At 37.6% G+C, this 21,674-nt stretch overlaps 1 pseudogene; it reads left to right on the forward strand.

The window, feature by feature from the left end:
- Window positions 1-4,337: 4,337 nt before the first annotated feature.
- On the forward strand, window positions 4,338-5,880 carry LOC126947107 (testis-specific chromodomain protein Y 1-like; annotated as a pseudogene).
- Window positions 5,881-21,674: the final 15,794 nt, after the last annotated feature.

Genomic DNA, 21,674 nt, shown 5'->3' on the forward strand with positions numbered 1-21,674 from the left:
TTGTCAGTCTCTCTGCTCAGGACACAAGAACTGAGCTGAATGAAATACATCATAAGTGGTAAGATGCCCTAATCCATCTTCATAGCCCAAAACAATTTCACTCATAGCTAAGGCCTGAAAGGAGAACTGAAAATGTCCAAGCTGTGTATTTAAAATGTCAAAGCATTTTTAAGCACTGCAAATTTAAAGTAAGTAATAAAACAGCTTCTTTGCCTAAATGTGATTATGTGATGAACACATAAGCCCAAATATAAAAGCAGACTGGTAAGCACTAGACTGTTCTTGCAAGATCTAAGTTTTATCTGTGTCTTCTACTATATATAAGAGGAGAATTGTGTTTTATTAGATTTGGATGACAGAGATTTATGTAATAATGTTTACTTTTCTTATTTTTATATCCTATAATGCAGAGTCTACTAGGGTATGAGGCAGCTTTTACTCTCCTCGCACATAAAAATAGACACAGAATTATCAGAGATGGTGCATTTGACTTTATAGTGGCACACTTACCTCAGAGACACAAAATTCTAAATTAGAAGACTTATCTTTTAGGATAAATATTTCTGACACAAAATTCACAGGCAATCATTCTCCTAAAATAAACATATGGTTAGAATTTATGCTGACGTATCACTTGATTTTCTTTTCTTTTATAAATGTCTAGTTCTTACTCAGTTAAAAAAAATAAATCTTTATTTCTCTAAAGTAAAACTTGTTGTACCATACTAGTGAATTATGGAATCATTCTTGTGGAAATATCGACATTTTAATGTTTATCCTATGCAGACATAGATTAACTTAGAGTATGCTCTAGTTAATAAGTTAAAATTCTGGACACATTATTCAAGGCAGAAATGTCTTTCAAAATGAAGAAAAGTCTCCTACACTCAGTATGACATTTAACATTATTGGTGTCTGATTTTATGTGCCCACAATTTTCTAGAACACTCTACGTGTTCAGCTATCCAGAAGCACTCTGAATCCTTTCCTGTTGGTTTCAATGGAGGCTCCATTACATAGGCATGATTGAATAATCCACTGGCCACTGGTGATAAATATAACCTTTGGCACAGGATCTCTATGGTGTCACTTCACCAGCCAAGAATCTCTGTGGATGGTAGCACATTTGCACAACATCAGAGTGGGCACTGGGAGCTGGGAGAGGCCAGGCAATGAGAGCAGGCACTTCAGGGCCTTTGTTGGAAGGATGACTTCCCAGGCCTCGGAAAGCTGAAGGATGCCTGAGTCTGCATCTGTGGTGGGGCAGCTGCTACTGCTCCTGAGTATGTGGGGCTCCTGCTAATTCAAAGTGGATGTGAGTGTGGTTTCTGCTTTTTCTCGGTTTCCACCAGTTTCACAGAATGCACAGCTCTGGCTTTACCTCCCTCACTGCACCTGGTATCTTTGCAGCAGCCTCTCTAAATGGGCTGCTGCTGCCATTACCTGCAGCACCCCTCCCATTTTAGAATGATGCAGAGTGAACTCAAGTGTTGGTACCCTCAAATCATGCCTTTGTCTTTTCATTGACAAGCCCCAGCATGAAGCTCTCAGTCAACATTATCATATTAAAAGACAGCACTTTGGAGATCCCAAAGATTTTAGGAGTTCTACCGCGGAAAGCAGACAAACACCAAACATATTTTACAACCTTACAGCTACTAACAAGAAAACCCCAGGACTAGAGTGTTCAAACATCAAAATTAAAATAAAGTATTCCTTTATTAAAAATCTTTATTTTAAAAGAAGAAAGTATAGATTTAACATGGCTAATACAAAAATTTCTAATGTACTCTAATGTGAACCTTGATTGATTCCATGACAAAAGTGGAAAACTGCACAGAAAATTCCTTAACATAATCTTTGTTTAATCTACAAAATACACAAAATTACCTTAATGAAAGTGTGAAAGAACAAAGAATGAGGAAGCTAGAAAGGGTTTTTGGAAAAACTCTTTATACACAGGAACTGCATGAAAACTTAGACTGCAGACATTGATTGAAAATAAGTTGAAGAGGAGGATAGCCTAAACATATATCCATAGCTGCACTAGTAAGAAAACAACAGAGAACATGAAACTGCCTTTGTCATTTTTACCTAAAACGTATTCACAGGTACACAGATAAGGGAACAGGGTCAAAGGAGTAAGTGCCTTTGTCATTCATATAATCAGCAGACTTCAAGAAAATACACACTCTCTCCCTTTGTGGGCATGATACACGGTTGGCTCCAGAGGGCTCTGATGTAATACTTTTCTATTTTGGGCATGCTTTGGAATGCGAATCAAGCATTTATGAATTATCACTTCAGCTTCTGCTTTTCCTCAGCCCAGTGTTCCAGACGAAGGTTTTGCTTTAGCCTCTCATTTTTCCCAGGCCAGATACTGAACCTAGCTGAGTAGTGCTTTCTTCAAGACAGCCCACAGACACCTGAGAACATTTCATTCTTTCCAGTTCATAAAAAGCCCTGACCCAGCTTTATAGTTGGAAACTCTCGCAAATCCCCTCTTTACTGTGATGAGCTTTCTTCTTTTGGTTATTAACCTTTTCTTCCTAGTTGAACTTTGCATCATCTGTCATTGGTCCCAAGTCAAGGTCTCAGGCCAAGCTGTCACTTTCAGCTCCTTCTTGGTCCAGGACCAAGTTCCAAGGTTGAGCTTAGTAGCTTCTGTAAATCATCACTTCAGCTCCAGATGAATCCAAGACCAAGGTTCAGGGCCAAGCCAAATAATGCTTCTCCAAGCCTACTTAGCACATTTCTATACTTCCCTGTCTTTAGAAACCGTAAAGCGCAGCCTCATAGTAGGTAAACCACTCTCATTCCACCTCCACTGTGAAGAGATTTTTACTTTCACTTATAAAAGTTTTGCTTCAACCTGTTTGCATCCATGCTTCTTCATTTTCTTGGCCATGAAACAAAGAGCTCTGTGTGATAACTCACAATTAGAGATTGCTACATTGTGGTGCACTCATGAGACTGCAATGACTGAAGTCTGGGAATTGAGCTCTGGGTTGCATCAGCCTTGTGAGACCAACTGACAAAATGGTCCCACACTGTGATACACACACTTGGGGACAGTCAACCATATAGTGGTCACCCACACAGTCTGGAAAGGGTCAAGGTGGATTTATGCAGCCTAGAATCCTGAGGGACACCATCAAGCAGCCATACTTATATGCATTCAGGAAGTTCAAAGGAAGAGACAAAGAATCAAGATGACTATTCAACAAAATAGTCATAAAGAATGCAACAATTTAAGACAATAAATAAGCATGGAAGAAATTCCACAAACTCCAAGTAAGAGAAACTCAAAGAAAAAAACGCAAACTTACCTGATAATTAAACTGTCTACAACAAATACAGAGAAATTTTGAGGATTTTCAAGGGAAGTAGCTAGTCATGTAAAAGAACCCTCAAAAATAACCAGTAGATTTCTTATCTGAATAACCACTGAATAACCAGTGGATTTGTTATCTGAAAAGATGACAGAAAGCAGTAGACTAATATATTCCAAGTGATGTCAGAAAAATTTGTCAAACCCAAACCTTATGATCGAACCAACTGTCCATCAAACATGAGAGACAAATGACAACATTCCCAGATAAGAAGTGGAACCTTTTATCAGTAGACTACCCTTTAAGAAATGTTTTATGGAGTACTTCAGGGTAAAATGAACAGACACTCAAAAGCACTATGAACAAACAAAGATTAAGAAAAAGATAAATACACACAAAAAAAATAAGATAAGAAAGTTAACAATGTGCACTGCCACAATTTGTTCTCCACATAAAACACTAGTATATTTAATTTAAAAAATCTATCACTAATTTGTGTTTTTGACATACAAGCCATAAAGGGAACTCAGAAAGTGAAAAATGGAGTTACGTTATACAGGAGTAAACATTTTGTATGTTACTGAAGGTAAGCTAGTGTAACTTTTAAAATGTTATAACATTGGAATGTTTAATATAATCATTGTTGCAACCACAATTAAACAAGCAAACACAAAAGAGTAACAGGAAGGAAGAAAGCTTTCTGTACTACATCAGAGGGTAGGGGCTGTGGATTTAGTTACTCTTCCCTGAGGCTATTGAGTAAGCTCTCAGGCACCATGAGACAAAGCCCAAGCTGTCTCATCAGGGAGTAAGTGTGGAAAGCCTAAGGCACATAGCATAGCTGCTACTTGACACAATTTTCACTGCACCAGTGGTGATGAAGTAGAAGAGCCTCATCCATACGGAGAACCTGGTGAAGCACTGGAGGCAGAAAGAAGTGACTGTGTGGAGATACAACTGAAACAAATTTGGCACAGCAACTGCTCCAATCCTGTGTCTTTCTTCATGGCTTACCAGGAGTTTGAAGTTGAAACTATTGTTGACAAAGACAAGACAAAAATGGGAATACAGAGTATTTGGTTTGGTGCAAAGGTTACGACAAACAGGATGACACTTGGGAACCAGAGCAGCACCTCATGAACTGTGAAAAATGTATACGTGATTTTAATAGACGACAGAGTGAAAAACAGAAAAAACTGACATGGACCACAACAAGTAGAGTTTTCTCAAACAATGCCAGAAAAGGAACTTCCAGATCTACCAAAGCAAACTATTCTAAGAACTCTTCTAAAATGCTCGTGACTGGCAAACACCACAGATCCAAAAACAGCCAGTCATTTACAACAAGAAAACTGTAAGTGGCATTCAGAAACTTGAGAAACTGGACCCAATTGCAGCAGATTGGCAGGACATGGTGGTCTTCAAGGTGACAGAAGGGAAACTTGTCAACGACACTTCATCAGGTCCCAGTGCAGAACAGGCTGGAATAGAACACAGGACCCAGATACACACACTAAGGTCTCAGATGTCTGGCTCAGTTACTACTTCCACGGTCACAGGCTCAGTTACCACTTCCATGGCCACAGGCTCAGCTACCAAAAAAGCTATAGTGGTATATAATAGACCCACTAACAGTCAATGGAACAACAGACATGCATACATCAGTTCCAAGAGTGAAAGTTGGGCAAAGAAATGTTACTGACGATGGCAGAGACCAGTCTTTTATCAAGAAGATGTACTTCACCATAAGGCTAACAGAAAGTGCAGGCACATACAGAGACATTGTAGTGAAGAAAGAGGATGGATTCACCCAGATATTGCTATCAACCAGATCGACAGAAAAAAAATGCTCAGAATACAGAAGTAATTAAAGAAATGGTGAGTGCTGTGAATAGGGCTGCTGTGGATGACAGCAATCTCGTGCTCTTCAGCACAGCTGGAATTGTCTTTTGCTGTGGTCTTGATTTTGGGTACTTTGTGAAGCACTTAAGGAAAGACAGAAACAGAGAAAGCCTTGGAATCGTGGATACCATCAACAACTTTGTGAATAGTTTTATTCAATTTAAAAAGCCTATTGGTGTATCAGTCAACGGCCTGCCATTGGACTAGGTGCATCCATACTGCCTCTTTGTCATCTCATGTGGGCTAATGAAAAGGCTGGTACAAAACCCCTTACACAACCTTTGGACAGAGTTCAGATGACTGTTCTACTGTTACATTTCTGAAAATCATGGGTAAAGCATCTGCCAATGAAATATTAACTGCCGGATGAAAGCTGACAGCATGGGAGGCATGTGCCAAAGGCCAGGTGTCTCAGGTGTTTTTGACTGGAACTTTCACCCAAGAGGTTGTGATTCAAATTAAGGAGCTTGCCTCATATAAGCGAGTTGTGCTGGAAGAATGTAAGGCCCTTGTTCACTGTAATATTAAGACAGAGTTGGAACAGGCCAATGAGAGAGAGTGTGAGGTGCTGAGGAAGATCTGGGCCTCAGCCCAAGGGATAGAATCCATGCTAAAGTATGTTGAAAATCAAATTATTGAGTTTTAATTGTCAGTCCATCTGCTCAGGACACAAGAACTGAACTGAACTAAATGCATCATGAGTTGCAAGATGCCCTAATCCAGCTTCATAGCCCAAAGCAATTTCATACATAGCTAAGGCTTGGAAACAGAACTGGAAATGTCCAAGCTAGGTATTTAAATTATCATGGCATTTTTAAGCACTGTAGCTTAAAAGAAGCAACAAAACAGCTTATTTGCCCAAATGTGATTATTTTGTGCACACTTAAGCCCAAAGATGAAGGCAGGCTGTTGGACACTAGACTGTTCTTTCACGCTCTGATTCATATCTATGGCTACTACCATATATTAGACCAGAATTGTGTTTTATTAGATGTGGATGAGGGAGAATTCTGTAATAATGTTTAGTTTTCTTATTTTTATATCCCAGAATACAGAGTCTTCTGGGGGTGTGAAGCAGCCTCAGCTTTCCTCTCACAAAGAAAGACACAGAACTATTGGAGATGGTGCCCTTGACTTTATAGCGGCACAAATAGTTCAGAGACACAAAATTATAAATTAAAAGACTTATCTTTTAGAATAAATATTTCTCACATAAAATTCACTAATGATCATTCTCCTAAGTGGAACATATGATTACAATTTGTGGTGAGATATCACTTGTTCTTTCTTTCTTTCTTTTCTTTTCTTTTCTTTCTTTCTTTCTTTCTTTCTTTCTTTCTTTCTTTCTTTCTTTCTTTCTTTCTTTCTTTCTTTCTTTCTTTCTTTCTTTTCTTTCTTTCTTTCCTTTTTTCTTTCTTTCTTTTTCTTTCTTTCTTCTCTCTCTCTTTCTTTCTTTCTCCTTTATTTTTAACAAATGCCTAGTTCTTACCCAGTTAACAGAAGAAAACTTTATCTCTCTAAAGTAAAACTGGTTGCACCATATTAGTGAAGTATGGAATCATTTTGGTGGAAATATCCACGGTCTAATATTTGTAATATGCAGATTTAGGATACCTTAGAGTATGGTCTACTTAATAAGTTAAAATTCTAGACACATTATTAATGGCAGAAACTTCTTTCAAAACAAAGAAAAGACACCTACACTCTGTATGACATTAAAAATTATCAGTGTCTGCTTTGATGAGCACACAATTTTCTAGAACACTGTATGTGTTAAGCTACTCAGAAGCTCTCTAAATCCTGTCCTGTTGGGTTTTATGGAGGCATTACATAGGCAAAATTGAATAACCCACTCGCCACTGGTGATGAATGTCACCTTTGTCATAGGATCTCTAGGGTGTCGCTTCACCAGCGAAGAATCTCTGTGGATACTGGCACCTTTGTGCAAGTTTCTCTTGAACCTGCTTTTATAATTTTACACACCCATCCTCCAGGCTGCACTCAGCTCAAACTATGGGCTTAGGTTTCATTTCGCTATGGATGCACCAGGTGCAGAATGGAGGCAGATGTGTAAGTGAGTGATGGTTGAGTCCAGTCACTGCACACAGCTAGATGTGTTTTCTGTGATGAGGCATGCAGGTCAGGTGCTGGTACGGGTGACAGCTCCCTGCAAATCTTTAGGTGAAGCATGCATGCCACAAGCTTTCTCTTCTCCAGGCACTGAAGAAGGCAGTGGCATTCAGAAATATAGAAATGCCAGGAACTGCAAGATCCAAAAATGTTGCTATAGCCCTGGCTTGGGAAAGGTTTAGATTTGGGCTCTTTTAAGGGCCAAAATCCTGCTTTATTTTTTCCTTTTTTTTTCTTCCCACTTATCCATGGGATCACTATGGCTTAAATTAGGGTTTTCAAGGGGCTCTGTGTCTCTTGCTACTGGAAATTATGGTCTTATCTTTCCTTCACTCTCTCTCTTTGACTGCTTTTTGTTTATTATGACATGCTATAGAAGAAATGTGATTTGGCCCAGCACATTTCTGTTGCCTGTAGGGCTATTTCTCAGAAGCAGCAAGATTTTGGCTTAGGAATAACGTAACATCTTCCCTCATAAGACTACAAAGAGGGCTAGATATTAGAAAGCTCTCTATATTTATTGATATATCAGAAAACTTCCCAGGGTCTTACTTTATTTGTTTGATGTACTGTAATGAAAAAGAAACAGGCACTTTACAGGCACCTCATTCACTGGGCATTTCCTTTAGGGGTAGTAACGGACTTGGAGGGCTGGATGTTAAAACTGGAAAAGCTGATGATGATATGACTAAAAGATTCTCTAGATCAAGAAGTTGAGAAACGCTGAAGCAACAAAATTTAGTTTTGACTGTTTCCAGGGAGAACGTTTCTCTGACATTTGGGAGTTGTTTACTGTAGGGTTTTCTGACATGACTGCTGAGAAGGCATGCGAAATTTTAGAATATTTAAAAAGACTTGGGTTGTTTCACAGGACAAAAAGGCTTTGCACATAGGAAACTTCAAACAAGATGCCTTCCCCTGCTCACAAACTACCTACATCTTCAATAGTATTGACAAAGAAAAGCTACATAGTTGAGGTGGATTATTGGTAACATTTTGATAAGCAGAGAAACAGCCTGAAAAATCAGGCTGCAGACACAAATTTAAGAATCCTGCACAATCCTGTGGCCCATGCAAATACATTAAAAAAAAAAAACAAAAAAACAAAAGCCCAACATTTTTTGTGCTTAAGGCATTCCCACAGCTACTCAGAAAAAAAAAAAAAAAAAAAAAAAAAAAATGCCCCCCATTCAAATGTTATGTATTTTGTTTAAACAGAGGGCTTCCAGGAAATAGCCTCTCTCTTTTTCCAAACATGTACACACTGGACTCCTGTGTGTTATGAAGGGCCCCTTAAATTACTAAACATGCTTTAGACTCCAAGCAAAGTTTCTGTAAATTATCATTTTAGCCTCTGGTCCCAGGCCAGGTTTCTGGGCCATGCTTTCACGTGGCTTAGGGGCGAGTTCCTGAGACAAGCTGAGTCATTACTTCAGCTATTAATAGTTCTAGGCTCAAGGTCCCAGAAAAGATGAGTAGTGCTTTTTTCAAGACATTTTTTCAGTACATTTTCTTTCTTCCGAGTCCATAAAAATATCACTGTCTTCCACAAAGTGAGCAACTGACTCTACTCCACCAGAAGTTAACTTATTAAACATTTGCTATAATCTCACATTTTGCATTCATAATTTTTAATTTTCTTGAGATTAAAAAAATCTGTGTGACACCTCAAAATGAGGGACTGCAAACTTCGTTTTTAGTTCATGGACTTGGAAAGGGTTTAATTAAAAGTGTCAGCAGGGGCTGGGCACTGTGGCTCGTGCCTATAATTGCAGGACTTTGGGAGGTCAATGTGGCCATTTCACAAGGATATGGAGATCAAGATCATTCTGGCTAACATGGTGAAACTCCATGTCTACTAAAAATACAAAAAAAAAAAAAAAAAAAAAAAAAAAATTAGCCACATGTGATGGTGGGCACCTATAGTCCCAGCTACTCAGTAGGTTAATGCAGGAGAATGGCCTAAACCCCAGAGGTGGAGCTTCCAGTTAGCCAAGATCACGCCACTGCACTCTAGCCTAAGTGACACAGTAAGACTCCATCCAAAAAACAAACAAACAAACAAAAAAAAACAAAGAAAAAACAAGGTTGAGTAGGAATGAAGCTCCATACTATACTATTTAATTATTTAATTTACATTCATCTGTGTAGCTTGTCCTCTATTTACATTCATATCTGCAGCTTTTCCTCAGTTTTTGTTTCTTTGTTCATTTTGTTTTGTTTTCTTTTTAATTTCTCAAGAGCAAACAAAGCTCTGGGCCAGGGTCAGATCAAATCCAATAGATTGGCTGCCATCCATGAAAGGATTAGGAGAAAGGGATGCTGGGAGACACACTGGTAGTCTCCTTTCACACTCTGCTGTTGAAAATGTTACCTCTGTCCCAATTGTTTTCCTTAACAGTGGATCTATTCCTCACGTGGGACCAAAAGGATATCTAAGTTAACTAAAGGTTTCTGGTTAAGACTACACCACGGTGATATGTGAAGGCCTCAAAACTAACTCAAGTTTCTGACAACCCATCAGAGTGTTGCACCAAAAATTCCAGGCTTTTCTGTTGCTTTTTTTTTTTTTCATCGTTGTGTGGCTACTGTGCCTCGTATTTCTTCTTTGTATGCAATGTTGCAACCTGGAGATATAATCTTAGCAGTGATTATTAGCAGTTCGTCATTAGAAATGTAATTCAGAGTTCCTATTTTGTGACTTTTTTCCCCCCAAAACAGGAAGAATTCAAAATTGTAGTCTAAAATTTTTTATTTGGTATCTTTTTGTCAGCCAATGACAGGTATTCATGGTATTGTATGGGATGGCATACATTCAAATAAAATTTATCTTTTTGGGTTATTTCTCTTCAAAAAACTCAGCACTGCCATATATATCTAATCAGTTTCTTTGTGAGACACATCTTTTTTGCCTGCAGAGACACATACTGTGGGGACAGTCGATAGAGCATTAACCTTCTTTTTCTAACTTTTGACTACATAAACCTGAAATTCAGCATTTTCCTGGAACATTTTAGACCTTAAAAAGCAACATAGTGAGAAGGGGTTTTTGTCTGTGGGAAGTCTTGTCAGTACTTTGCATAAAACCCTTGGTTTTTTAACTCCTCTCTCTATGTCTTTCTAACAGTAATAAGACCCTGTGCCCTATCTGTAAACAGAAAATTTCCACTTTCTTTTTTTTTTGAGTTGATATATTCTTTTATTATTATTATACTTTAAGTTCTAGGGTACATGTGCATAACGTGCAGGTTTCTTACATATGTATACTTGTGCCATGTTGGTGTGTTGCACCCATCAACTCGTCAGCACCCATCAACTCGTCATTTACATCAGGTATAACTCCCAATGCAATCTCTCCCCCCTCTCTCCTCCCCATAATAGGCCTCAGTGTGTGATGTTCCCCTACCCGAGTCTAAGCGATCTCATTGTTCAGTTCTCACCTATGAGTGAGAACATGCGGTGTTTGGTTTTCTGTTCTAGTGATAGTTTGCTGAGAAGGATGGTTTCCAGCTGCATCCATGTCCCTACAAAGGACACAAACTCATCCTTTTTTATGGCTGCATAGTATTCCATGGTGTATATGTGCCACATTTTCTTAATCCAGTCTATCATTGATGGACATTTGGGTTAATTCCAAGTATTTGCTATTGTGAATAGTGCCGCAATAAACATACGTGTGCATGTGTCTTTATAGCAGCATGATTTATAATCCTTTGGGTATATACCCAGTAATGGGATGGCTGGGTCATATGGTACTTCTAGTTTTAGATCCTTGAGGAATCGCCATACTGTTTTCCATAATGGTTGAACTAGTTTACAATCCCACCAACAGTGTAAAAGTGTTCCTGTTTCTCCACATCTTCTCTAACACCTGTTGTTTCCTGACTTTTTAATGATTGCCATTATAACTGGTGTGAGATGATATCTCATTGTGGTTTTGATTTGCATTTCTCTGATGGCCAGTGATGATGAGCATTTTTTCATATGTCTGTTGGCTGTATGAATGTCTTCTTTTGAGAAATGTCTGTTGATATCCTTTGCCCACTTTTTGATGGGGTTGTTTTTTTCTTATAAATTTGTTTGAGTTCTTTGTAGGTTCTGGATATTAGCCCTTTGTCAGATGAGTAGATTGCAAAAATTTTTTCCCATTCTGTAGGTTGCCTGTTCACTCTGATGGTAGTTTCTTTTGCTGTGCAGAAGCTCTTTAGTTTAATTAGATCCCATTTGTCAATTTTGGCTTTTGTTGCCATTGCTTTTGGTGTTTTAGACATGAAGTCCTTGCCCATGCCTATGTCCTGAATGGTATTACCTAGGTTTTCTTCTAGGGTTTTTATAGTATTAGGTCTAACATTTAAGTCTCTAATCCATCTTGAATTAATTTTCATATAAGGAGTAAGGAAAGGATCCAGTTTCAGCTTTCTACTTATGGCTAGCCAATTTTCCCAGCACCATTTATTAAATTGGGAATCCTTTCCCCATTTCTTGTTTTTGTCAGGTTTGTCAAAGATCAGACGGCTGTAGATGTGTGGTATTATTTCTAAGGACTCTGTTCTGTTCCATTGGTCTGTATCTCTGTTTTGGTATCAGTACCATGTTGTTTTGGTTACTGTAGCCTTGTAGTATAGTTTGAAGTCAGGTAGCGTGATGTCTCCAGCGTTGTTCTTTGGACTTAGGATTGTCTTGGCAATGCAGGCTCTTTTTTGGTTCCATATGAACTTTAAAGCAGTTTTTTCCAATTCTGTGAAGAAACTCATTGGTAGCTTGATGGGGATGGCATTGAATATATAAATTACCTTGGGCAGTATGGCCATTTTCACGATATTGATTCTTCCTATCCATGAGCATGATAGGTTCTTCCATTTGTTTGTGTCCTCTTTCATTTCACTGAGCAGTGGTTTGTAGTTCTCCTTGAAGAGGTCCTTTACATCCCTTGTAAGTTAGATTCCTAGGTATTTTATTCTCTTTGAAGCAATTGTGAATGGAAGTTCATTCATGATCTGTCTCTCTGTTTGTCTGGTACTGGTGTATAAGAATGCTTGTGATTTTTGCACATTGATTTTGTATCCTGAGACTTTGCTGAAGTTGCTTATCAGCTTAAGGAGATTTTGGGCTGAGACAATGGGGTTTTGTAAATATACAATCATGTCATCTGCAAACAGGGACAGTTTGACTTCTTCTTTTCCTAACTGAATACCCTTGATTTCTTTCTCTTGCCTGATTGCCCTAGCCAGAACTTCCTACACTATGTTGAATAGGAGTGGTGAGAGAGGGCATCCCTGTCTTGTGCCAGTTTTCAAAGGGAATTTTTCCAGTTTTTGCCCATTCAGTATTATATTGGCTGTGGGTTTGTCATAAATAGCTCTTATGATTTTGAGATACGTTCCATCAATACCGAATTTATTGAGCATTTTTAGCATGAAGGGCTGTTGAATTTTGTCAAAGGCCTTTCTGCATCTGCTGAGATAATCATGTGGTTTTTGTCTTTGGTCCACTTTCAATAATTGGAAAGAAGGTGGCTTTGAGAGGCATATTCTAGCTAAGTGCTGTCTTATGAAAGCCAGGCATACAAGCTTTACATGTTTTGAGGCACATGTTCTTCATCCCGCAGCCCTGACATTTAAACTAAAAAAGAATTTTATGTTTCAAGTCAATTGATCTTATTTCCTGGAATTTCAATGTTTTTCTAAGCCATAGCAAGTGAAGCCAGAAATAATGTTAGAATTCTTACTGTATACAAGTGTCTTGCTCAAATTCAATGACTATATAATCTTTTTTTAGGTTCCCAAGTTACTTTGAGAATCTTCTGGGTTGTGTAGGCTTAGGAAATCAACAAAGAATCACCAGTGGAGAGCCAAAGCCTGTGCAGGTAAACATTACTTGTTCTGCTGTCTAGCTCCTCTGGAACTGTGGGTGAAGGTTTGGCTTGCATCCATGGGGGACACCTATATCAGTCACCAGGCTCAGAAAAGACAAGAGGAATGCAAAAACAAGGAACATCTTTTCTATATTTTTATTCAGTCAGGGCTACTTCAAAAGGGGGAAAAGGAATATGGGATACTTTCTCTCTATATTTCTTTAGAATGTTCACAAACAATCTGCAGTGTGCACCTCTCTCGATTACATTCTGAAACACAGAAATTTAACTGACCATGAGACTCTGAAAAAAAAGAAAGTGACCTATTTATTTGTTTATTTATTGCTCAAGGGCATGACAACCTTACCAGCTCCAGAACATAGACACCTAGCTTTTCTGAGCAAAGTGTTCATTTTAGTACTATTCAACAGGTACATCTTTTCTTTAGACGACAGAGTTTGAATTTTTTTTTTTTTTTTTTTTTTTGATACAGACTTACTTTGACCTAACTGTTGCCTGAAGGCAGTCAGCTTTACAGAGAGCAGAGTTATCCGTGGATGAACCATGTCTTTTATAAAGTCTTGAAAAAGGAAGGGTGAAAAGAAAAAAGGAAGCTGAGCTGATAACAGAATTCTAATTCCTAGTAGGAAAGAATGCAGTGCTGAAAACTCGATTGGAATATTAATGATCCTATAGAGAAGTGAAAAAAATTATCCAATGAGCATACTGGAAAGCTTATAAGGGAATAGGAAAAAAACTTCTTAATTACTCTAAACTACTCATAATAGATTAAAATCACATAAAAATTATTTAGCCTTTTTAAAAATCCTGAGAGAGGTTTTAGTGACACACATTTTTCTATCTGCCTATTGATGTGCCAAGATGTAGCAGCCTTTCTTTCACCTGAGATCACACTAAGAGTCTTTTATTTTACATTTAAGAAGATTAAGGACTGTAGATATAAGAAAGTGTTTGGAAGAAAAGTTTAAGTGGCAAAAGAAGCTCTCTGCTAGCAGAGATAGAAGCTTGAATGAGTTGTCCACCGGGGTTTAAGGTTTTTATGGCCTAAAAAAAGATATCTGCTTAGTTTGCAAGCTGTCTTGGAGAATGTGTGACTTGGCTTTGCCCAGGCCCAGGACCTGTTAGACAGTTTAGCCCAGGAACTTTGCCTGGGGGCAATCTGAAGTGATAATTTGCAAAGACTGCTCAAAACATACGTTCTTTTAGAGGAACCCTATTTTTTTCATTAACTGAAAATATCTGTGGAATGCTTGCCCAGAATTAGAATATTGTCCTAGATTTCTCTATTACTCATATCTTTCTGTTTTCCCAGAACTGTAGCTGGACATCACCAGTTGGCTTCCAAAAAAAAAAAAAAAAGGAGCTTAATTAAAATTGTAGGAAAAACTTAAATACAGCTTATGAGATGAGAAGTTAGTGATAGAGGTGTGATATGCTGTTGAGACAAATACCTTTCTTCTACTCCTGATATTTGTTAAGAATAAATCATGATAAAAGTGAGTTGTTTGCAAAACAGACTTGTCTTACACTTAGCCAGGCTATTTTTGTACAGTGCTGTGAGAAATACCTTTACATGAGCTTTCCCCATGGGCTTTTATGAAACTCTATTCTACAAGGAATCTTAAATAGGACATTATAAAGCTGAGCCCAGTTACAGGTTTGTACCCTTAGATACCTATTATTTGGGTATACTCTGATTTTTTGAGGTTTCAAGGGCATGGGATTCCTGGGCCTGACAGAAAGTGGCAGTTTTTTTTACTTAGCACAGGTTAGAAAACCTGTATTGGGACTGCATAAACAAAGTATAAGGCCAGTTTTCCAGGGGGCTTTTATTGGTTCAGAAGTCAAATTTAATTCATTAAATAAGATGCCCTCTGCCACTCAAAGCCTTAGAAAATCAACCAGCTTTTTATATTGTGTTATGTTGCAAATGAAAATACATTTTTGTTGCACTGATTCAAACAATTATATTGTTGTAAGTTAAGAATAATCACTCATAGTTTCTGAATTTCAGAGGAACCAGGCACAGAGAAAGAAAACGTTACAAGTTTTAAGAGGAGTATACCAAGCAACAGCGTTAAAAACTGCAGCTGGTTTAAAAGAAAGTGTAGTTGACTTCAAAAGCCAAAACAAGGATTAGAAATGTTCCAAAATAAAGATAAAAATATTGCTTCATTCTTCTATTAGATTAGATTAGTCTATTTTACCATTTTCCCTGCTTGATATTTATATACATTTTAGCTATTCCTGAGTTCTGTACATTTTTCTGTTATAAAAAGCCTATAGTTGAGAACACCTGGTAAAGTTCTACAGCTAATTATAAGCCATTATTCTTGAGGAAGATTAAATCTCTGTAATTGACAAAATATACAGGGTGGCTAGAAACAGAATAGACAAAGACATTTGGTTATTTCTGTAGTTTACAAGAGCTTAGCATAATAATTTCAATTAAAGTTCATATCACATATTCAGAGATTAAGAACATTAAAAACTCCATGTGGTTTTGAGACCTATGTTAGTATTACCCACTAAAACATATTCTGACAAAATAAAATATTATCACCAAAATCACATGTATTTAAATATTTTTATAATTGTTTAACTTTTTCTTTTATGCCCCACAGACTCTCTGAGCCATCCAACATATAGAGTTCAGAAAATACATCCTTGAAATTAAAATTTTCTTCTGGGAAACCTGCCAAATACTTTAGAGTATTAAGATACTTAATGTTATAAAATCCAGTTCTGGATTTCCACAAGTCATTTGTTCTGTCAAAATACAGTAGATAGAAACGTTTGAAAGGGAAGAAACATTTTATCGGCCTTCACTATTACATAATAATCTCTTTCAGAAAGATAAGTTTTCCCATTGCATTTGTCTCCTCCTAATGGTAACCCTGAGCTTAATGAAAGATTATGTAAAATTATGTTTAACCTTAGAAAGTTTGACCATGAAGTGAGATTTTCACAAACTTATTACAACATTTTAACAACTTTTACAAATTTGCTAAAGAGAAGATTAGTGTTTCAAGAAATTTTTGTTGTGCTTTCACTTCAATGCTTAATTGAAGAAATAAACAAAATACCCTTCTGAATCTAGTTACTAGGTTCACAGAGTTTTCTTTTGCAAGATTAATTTTTTACAGTTTTCTTCACAACTTGTGTAAACATTTAGCTTATTTTAGTTAATTAAAGGCAATCCTTTAGGCAAAATATACATTTCCATGCCTTTCTATAATTTATTTTTACAACAAACACATTTTACTCTTCTAACACACCTGGCAATTAAATGTATATTCAGTATTCTCAATTACATATTATAATAGTACCTTTTAACAATTAATAACTTGAATGTAAAATCTGGTGAGTTTATAACATTATGGGCTGGGTGTAGATCAATTTTGATTTATTACAGCATAGTTAAGGAAGTGGTTATTTTTATACATCTTCAGGCTTTGAGTGGTTTTATTTTTTCATCAGTTAAAATCATGTTGGCTGAAAATACAATTGCCTTTATTTCCTTGTAAACAAAATAATTAGTTCAAGCCTCTCCTTCACTAAGTTAATTAACTAGAATAAAAAATATATAACACATACATAATGACACAGAGAAACAGAAATTCCAGGAGTTATACAATTTTATTTTAGCAATTTTCCAATTGGATTATTGACCTCTTGCTGAGGCCCTGTAAGAACTGTGCTATGAATAGTTTCCAGGGCCTAATAAAAAAGCCTCAGTGAGGCTGGGCACAGTGGCTCACACCTGCAATCCCAGCACTTTAGGAAGCCCAGGTTGGGGGATCAGGAAGCGAAGAGATCATGGCCAACATGGTGAAACCCCATCTATACTAAAAATACAGCAATTAGCTAGGCATGGTGGTGTGCACTTTTAGTCTCAGCTAATCAGGAGGCTGCAGCAGGAGAATCACTTGAAGCCAGGAGGCAGAGATTGTAATGATTCAAGGGTGCACCAGTGTACTCCAGCCTGGTAACAGAGTGAGACCGTGTGAAAGACAGAAAGAAAGACAGAAAGACAGAAGAAAGAAAGAAAGAAAGAAAGAAAGAAAGAAAGAAAGAAAGAAAGAAAGAAAAAGGAAGGAAGGAAGGGAGGAAGGAAGGAAGGAAAAGAAAGAAGGAAAGAAAGAAAGAAAGAAAGAAAAGAAAGAAAGAGAAAGAAAGAGAAAGAGAGAGAAGGAAAGATGGAAGGAAGGAAGGAAGGAAAGAAAGAGTGAGCATAGCTGGTAGAAAGAGACAGATAAGAGACAGATTTTCAGAGGTATTATTTACTTCTAATTCCAAGGACTACGTATGAAATGCAGATTTCTAATAAAACATGATTGGCGCTGTCTTTTCTGTTAGCCTCAAGAAGTCCCCGACCATCATCTTTTATCCAATAACCTTTTATGCATTCACCAAAAGTGCCAAGATTGAGTGGAGAAAGGTAAGTTAGTTGACTGACATAGATATCCTTTCAATACACCTATAGCATAAATCTCCATTTTTAATTAAGCTGATTGATTTTTAAGAATGTTTTTATTCATTTAACCTTACAGAGAATATTCACAGTAATGTCTATTATTTATTTCACTGATTTATACCACTATCTGTTCACAATCATGCTCAGCATCTCAAGTTTCCCTTGATAGAAGTCGCTGGGTTCAGGCAAGGACAGGCTTTCAAATGGGCTGCAGGCCCCTTTAGCAGCAAAGCTTGATATTTGGGTAGGTAACTGTCAGTTCACAGGAGACTTTTTTAGGAAACAGTAGTCCTGCTATACTGTGCGGTGTGCAAACAGATACGTTATTTTTGCAGTTAACCTGATGACTTCTGGCACCAACAACTGCTCAGAGGTAGGCTGCCTATTTTTTTCTAGAAATGAAGCTAAGTTTCTTGCTTAGGTAAACTACTGGCTGTTGAGCTGGAACTTGAGCCTCATCCAAAATTTCAGGGTCTATTTTCTCCCTTTCTGATACATGGAATTTAAATGTTTTTACTATGAAAAAAACCGAGGGCTTGTACTTTAAGTAAGGTTTGTTTAGCTGGTTAACTTATTTTTGAGTACTAGGTTCTTAAGTTAAGCAGTGAGTTTTATTTGCTTTAGTTTCTTCTATGAGGTGGTATAAAAGATGAGCTACTTCTCTTTACCAAGGTACCTGCCATCTGAAAAATCAAGTGATGCCTGAAAATCTTCTTAACTGTCTTGAAAAATGGGCTTAATTGATTCGTGACCTCGTACATTAGTCTCCAGATAAGAGCAGACCCAGGTACCATACTGAAGTTTGAGAAAGTTGAGCTTTAGATTTTGAGATCTAAGTAGTTTTTTTTTTTTTTAATTTTTTGCCAAATAGTTTAGCAGATCATCAGTGCACTCCCAGGAAGCCCCTCACAATCTTGCTTTTGTTGTCATCTCACCACTGCACAAACACATAACAGTCTCCACTTATCTAAGGTTATACTGGAGGTTTCTTCTCTATGTTTTAGAAGAATAAAGATCACAGACACATTTTAAAAGACCAAGGAGCACTAAGGTTGAAGAGAAAGTTTAATAGGCAAAAGAAAAATGCTCGATGCCAGGGTTGATGTGGTCAAAATGGGGTAACCAATATGAAACTTGCATTTAGGGTTTTTGTGTGTTGTGAATGGTAAGAAATTTACCCAGTCTGTGGGTTGTCTTAAAAAAATGTGTGACTTAGTGAGGCCTGGGGCCTTAGATTCCAGCCCAATCAGAAAGCTTAGCCTGAGACCTTGGCCCAGTACCTATTAGTGGCTAATCTGAGAAACCCATGCTGGATATGGTGACCTATGTCTCTGGGAACTCTTTGAGTTTCACTTGTTTCCCCCATAGGCTGGACAAAGTTGAGGTATATCCTTTTTCTGCCTGGGCAATTCCTTTGAAAGTGACACTAATTAGGTACAGGTAAGCAACACTCACCTGTGCAAAGCCCAGGCTTTCTGCACTACTTTTTTCCTAGACCCACTGAATCCCAAATGATTGCAAGTTATTCCAGAGGACTTGCACATTTTAGTACCTTTCTGCTTCTCTTTCTGTCTATAGAAGCCAAGCTAGCTAACTCTCTTCACTGTTGGAGGAGGAGAGCCCTGGACTGGAGAGAAGAGAGAAACAGGCTCTAGAACTTAGAAAAATGTTGTTGTTGTTTGTTGTTTAATTTCCATTTTACCTCCAGAATTATTTGAATCCTCTAGATCACAATGGCTGCTAGACCTAGGGACCCATCATTTCTGCTGAACAATCTGGGAAACACACTTTGGACATGGTGACTTATGTCTCCAGGAACTCTTCTATTTTCACTGGTTTTCCCCATAGGCTGGACAAAGTTGAGGTATATCCTTTTACTGCTTGGACAATTCCTTTGAAAGTGCCCCAGCTTGTTACATTAGTAGAAATCAGCAAGTGCATCTTGGGGATTCTGGATCTTGTGGGCCTGTGAAGTTGCCAGTAATGTCTTTTTCATTCTCTTGTGACTCTCCTCTACTTCTTTCCAGTTTTTGTTTTAAAAGATTGAAAAAGCCACCCCAAGAGGTTTTCCAAAGTGCTATCTGATCCCATGGCTTGCTTCTGTATTTTTGTTCTGATATTAGAGGATGGCTGAGAAATAAACTATTATTTTAACATTGTTTATCACTTGATTGAATTAGGAGATAGAGAGGTGTGTTTTGCTAAAGCTTCTCTTAGCCATTCCAAAGAGCCCGAGAGATTTTTTTTTTCTGGTTTGTGAGTCAACAAGGACAGTTTAGAGTAATTAACAAGTTTTATTCTGGTTTTTTGGAAGTCGGCTAATATGCACAGTAGAAAGCGTTTTCTTTTCCATTCATCTATGGGTTTACTAAGGCTTCAATTGGGGTTTTCAAACAGCACTGTTTTTCTTTCTACTGGAAATAGTAATTCTGTCTTTTTAAATATTTTCATCTTTCACCTGTGTTTATTTTTTGACTGACTATAGGATGCCGGTTATTCATCTTCAAATTCCTTTGCTGACTGTATGGCTGCCTGTTTTTCAGCAGTAGTTAAAATGTGGCTTAATAGGTTCACTGCATTTCTGCACATAAGATGAAACAGTTGGTTTAAATTTTGGAAACACTGTATGTCTATCATTGTCATCAGAGCACTGTCCTAAGTTCAGCTTTATGTGTATAAGTTTACTGTAATGAGAAGGAAATTCAAACTTTAGCAGCACCATGTTCATTGTGCATTTCTTGGAGGTTCCCTGGGATTGCACAAGAGGCGTTTTTATATGGCTATTCTGAGACCCAGATCAAGGAGGCAGATAGGGCACTCAGAAATTGCATTTGATGGTTCTCTAGAGATTTGTCTCTTTAACTTTGGAAAATTATGTATTGTAGACTTATATGGTTCCCAAAGGCACAGGGGAAATTTTACAATGTTTACAAAATCTAGGATTTTTGAAGAGCAAAAAGATCTAGTTGTTAGATATTATTGAAATTATGCTTCTTTGAGTAGGCCAGGCCTCCTGTCAGGAACATGGCCACATGGCCACCTTGCTGTCAATTGAATATTATTATTATTGTTTATAGATTTAGAGACCCAGTGTCAATGGAGTCCCAGTGCTTCCAGGTGCACTCAAGGAGAGTGCAGTCTACAGATGCTTTGTTGCCATCTCAAAACAGAGGGCAAATAAGGTGTCATACAGATGTCTTCTTCCTTTTGGTGTTACCCAGGATAAATAGTGTTAGGGTACTGTTTTTCATCTTTTTGCTCTGTCTCATCTGTGCCCCCAAAGCTGTCATAGGTGCCACTCATAAATGCAAGTATAGCCTTTATTCATAAATCTGGAGAGTTAGTTAGCAGCACTAGCGATACTCACCTGTGCAAAGCCCTAGCTTTCTGCCCTGCTTTTGTCCTAGAACCATGGAACCCCAAAGGATTGCAAGTTACCCCAGAGGCCTTGCACATGCTATGTAGCAGTAAAATTTGTGCAGGACATTTTAATAGAGTAAGTGTCTTCATACTAACTTTGGTTTTCCTAATTATGTTCCCAGTGAAACATCTGAATCTCAGAGAATAAGACAGATCGACTTTCAAACATTTTAAATCCAAAATTATTGCAATGAAGAACAGGTGGCCTAAAACTGTGGAAACTGAATGGCTGAATGGCCCTTCATTAGATGTGGAAAGCAAAGAGGCTAATATCTGCCCTTTAACATTGTCTTTCTGCCAAGAATTAATAGTGGAGGCTGCCTGTTTACAGATGGGACATGGGACCTAATCACTGATAGCAGGATGTAAATAGGAAAAGAATTTAAAAACTGTAAGTTTTAGACAATGTATTGAGAAGGCTCCAGGTAGAAAAGAAATCTCATTTCACTAGGGGATGATGTAAGCTTAGAAATGCTAGGTTAAAACTTCTGACTCAAAATTCTTTTTATTCAAAAGCTAGAAAGAGAGATTTGGGGTT

The sequence above is a fragment of the Macaca thibetana genome, chromosome Y, assembly GCF_024542745.1.
Source record: "Macaca thibetana thibetana isolate TM-01 chromosome Y, ASM2454274v1, whole genome shotgun sequence".
NCBI lineage: Eukaryota > Metazoa > Chordata > Mammalia > Primates > Cercopithecidae > Macaca > Macaca thibetana.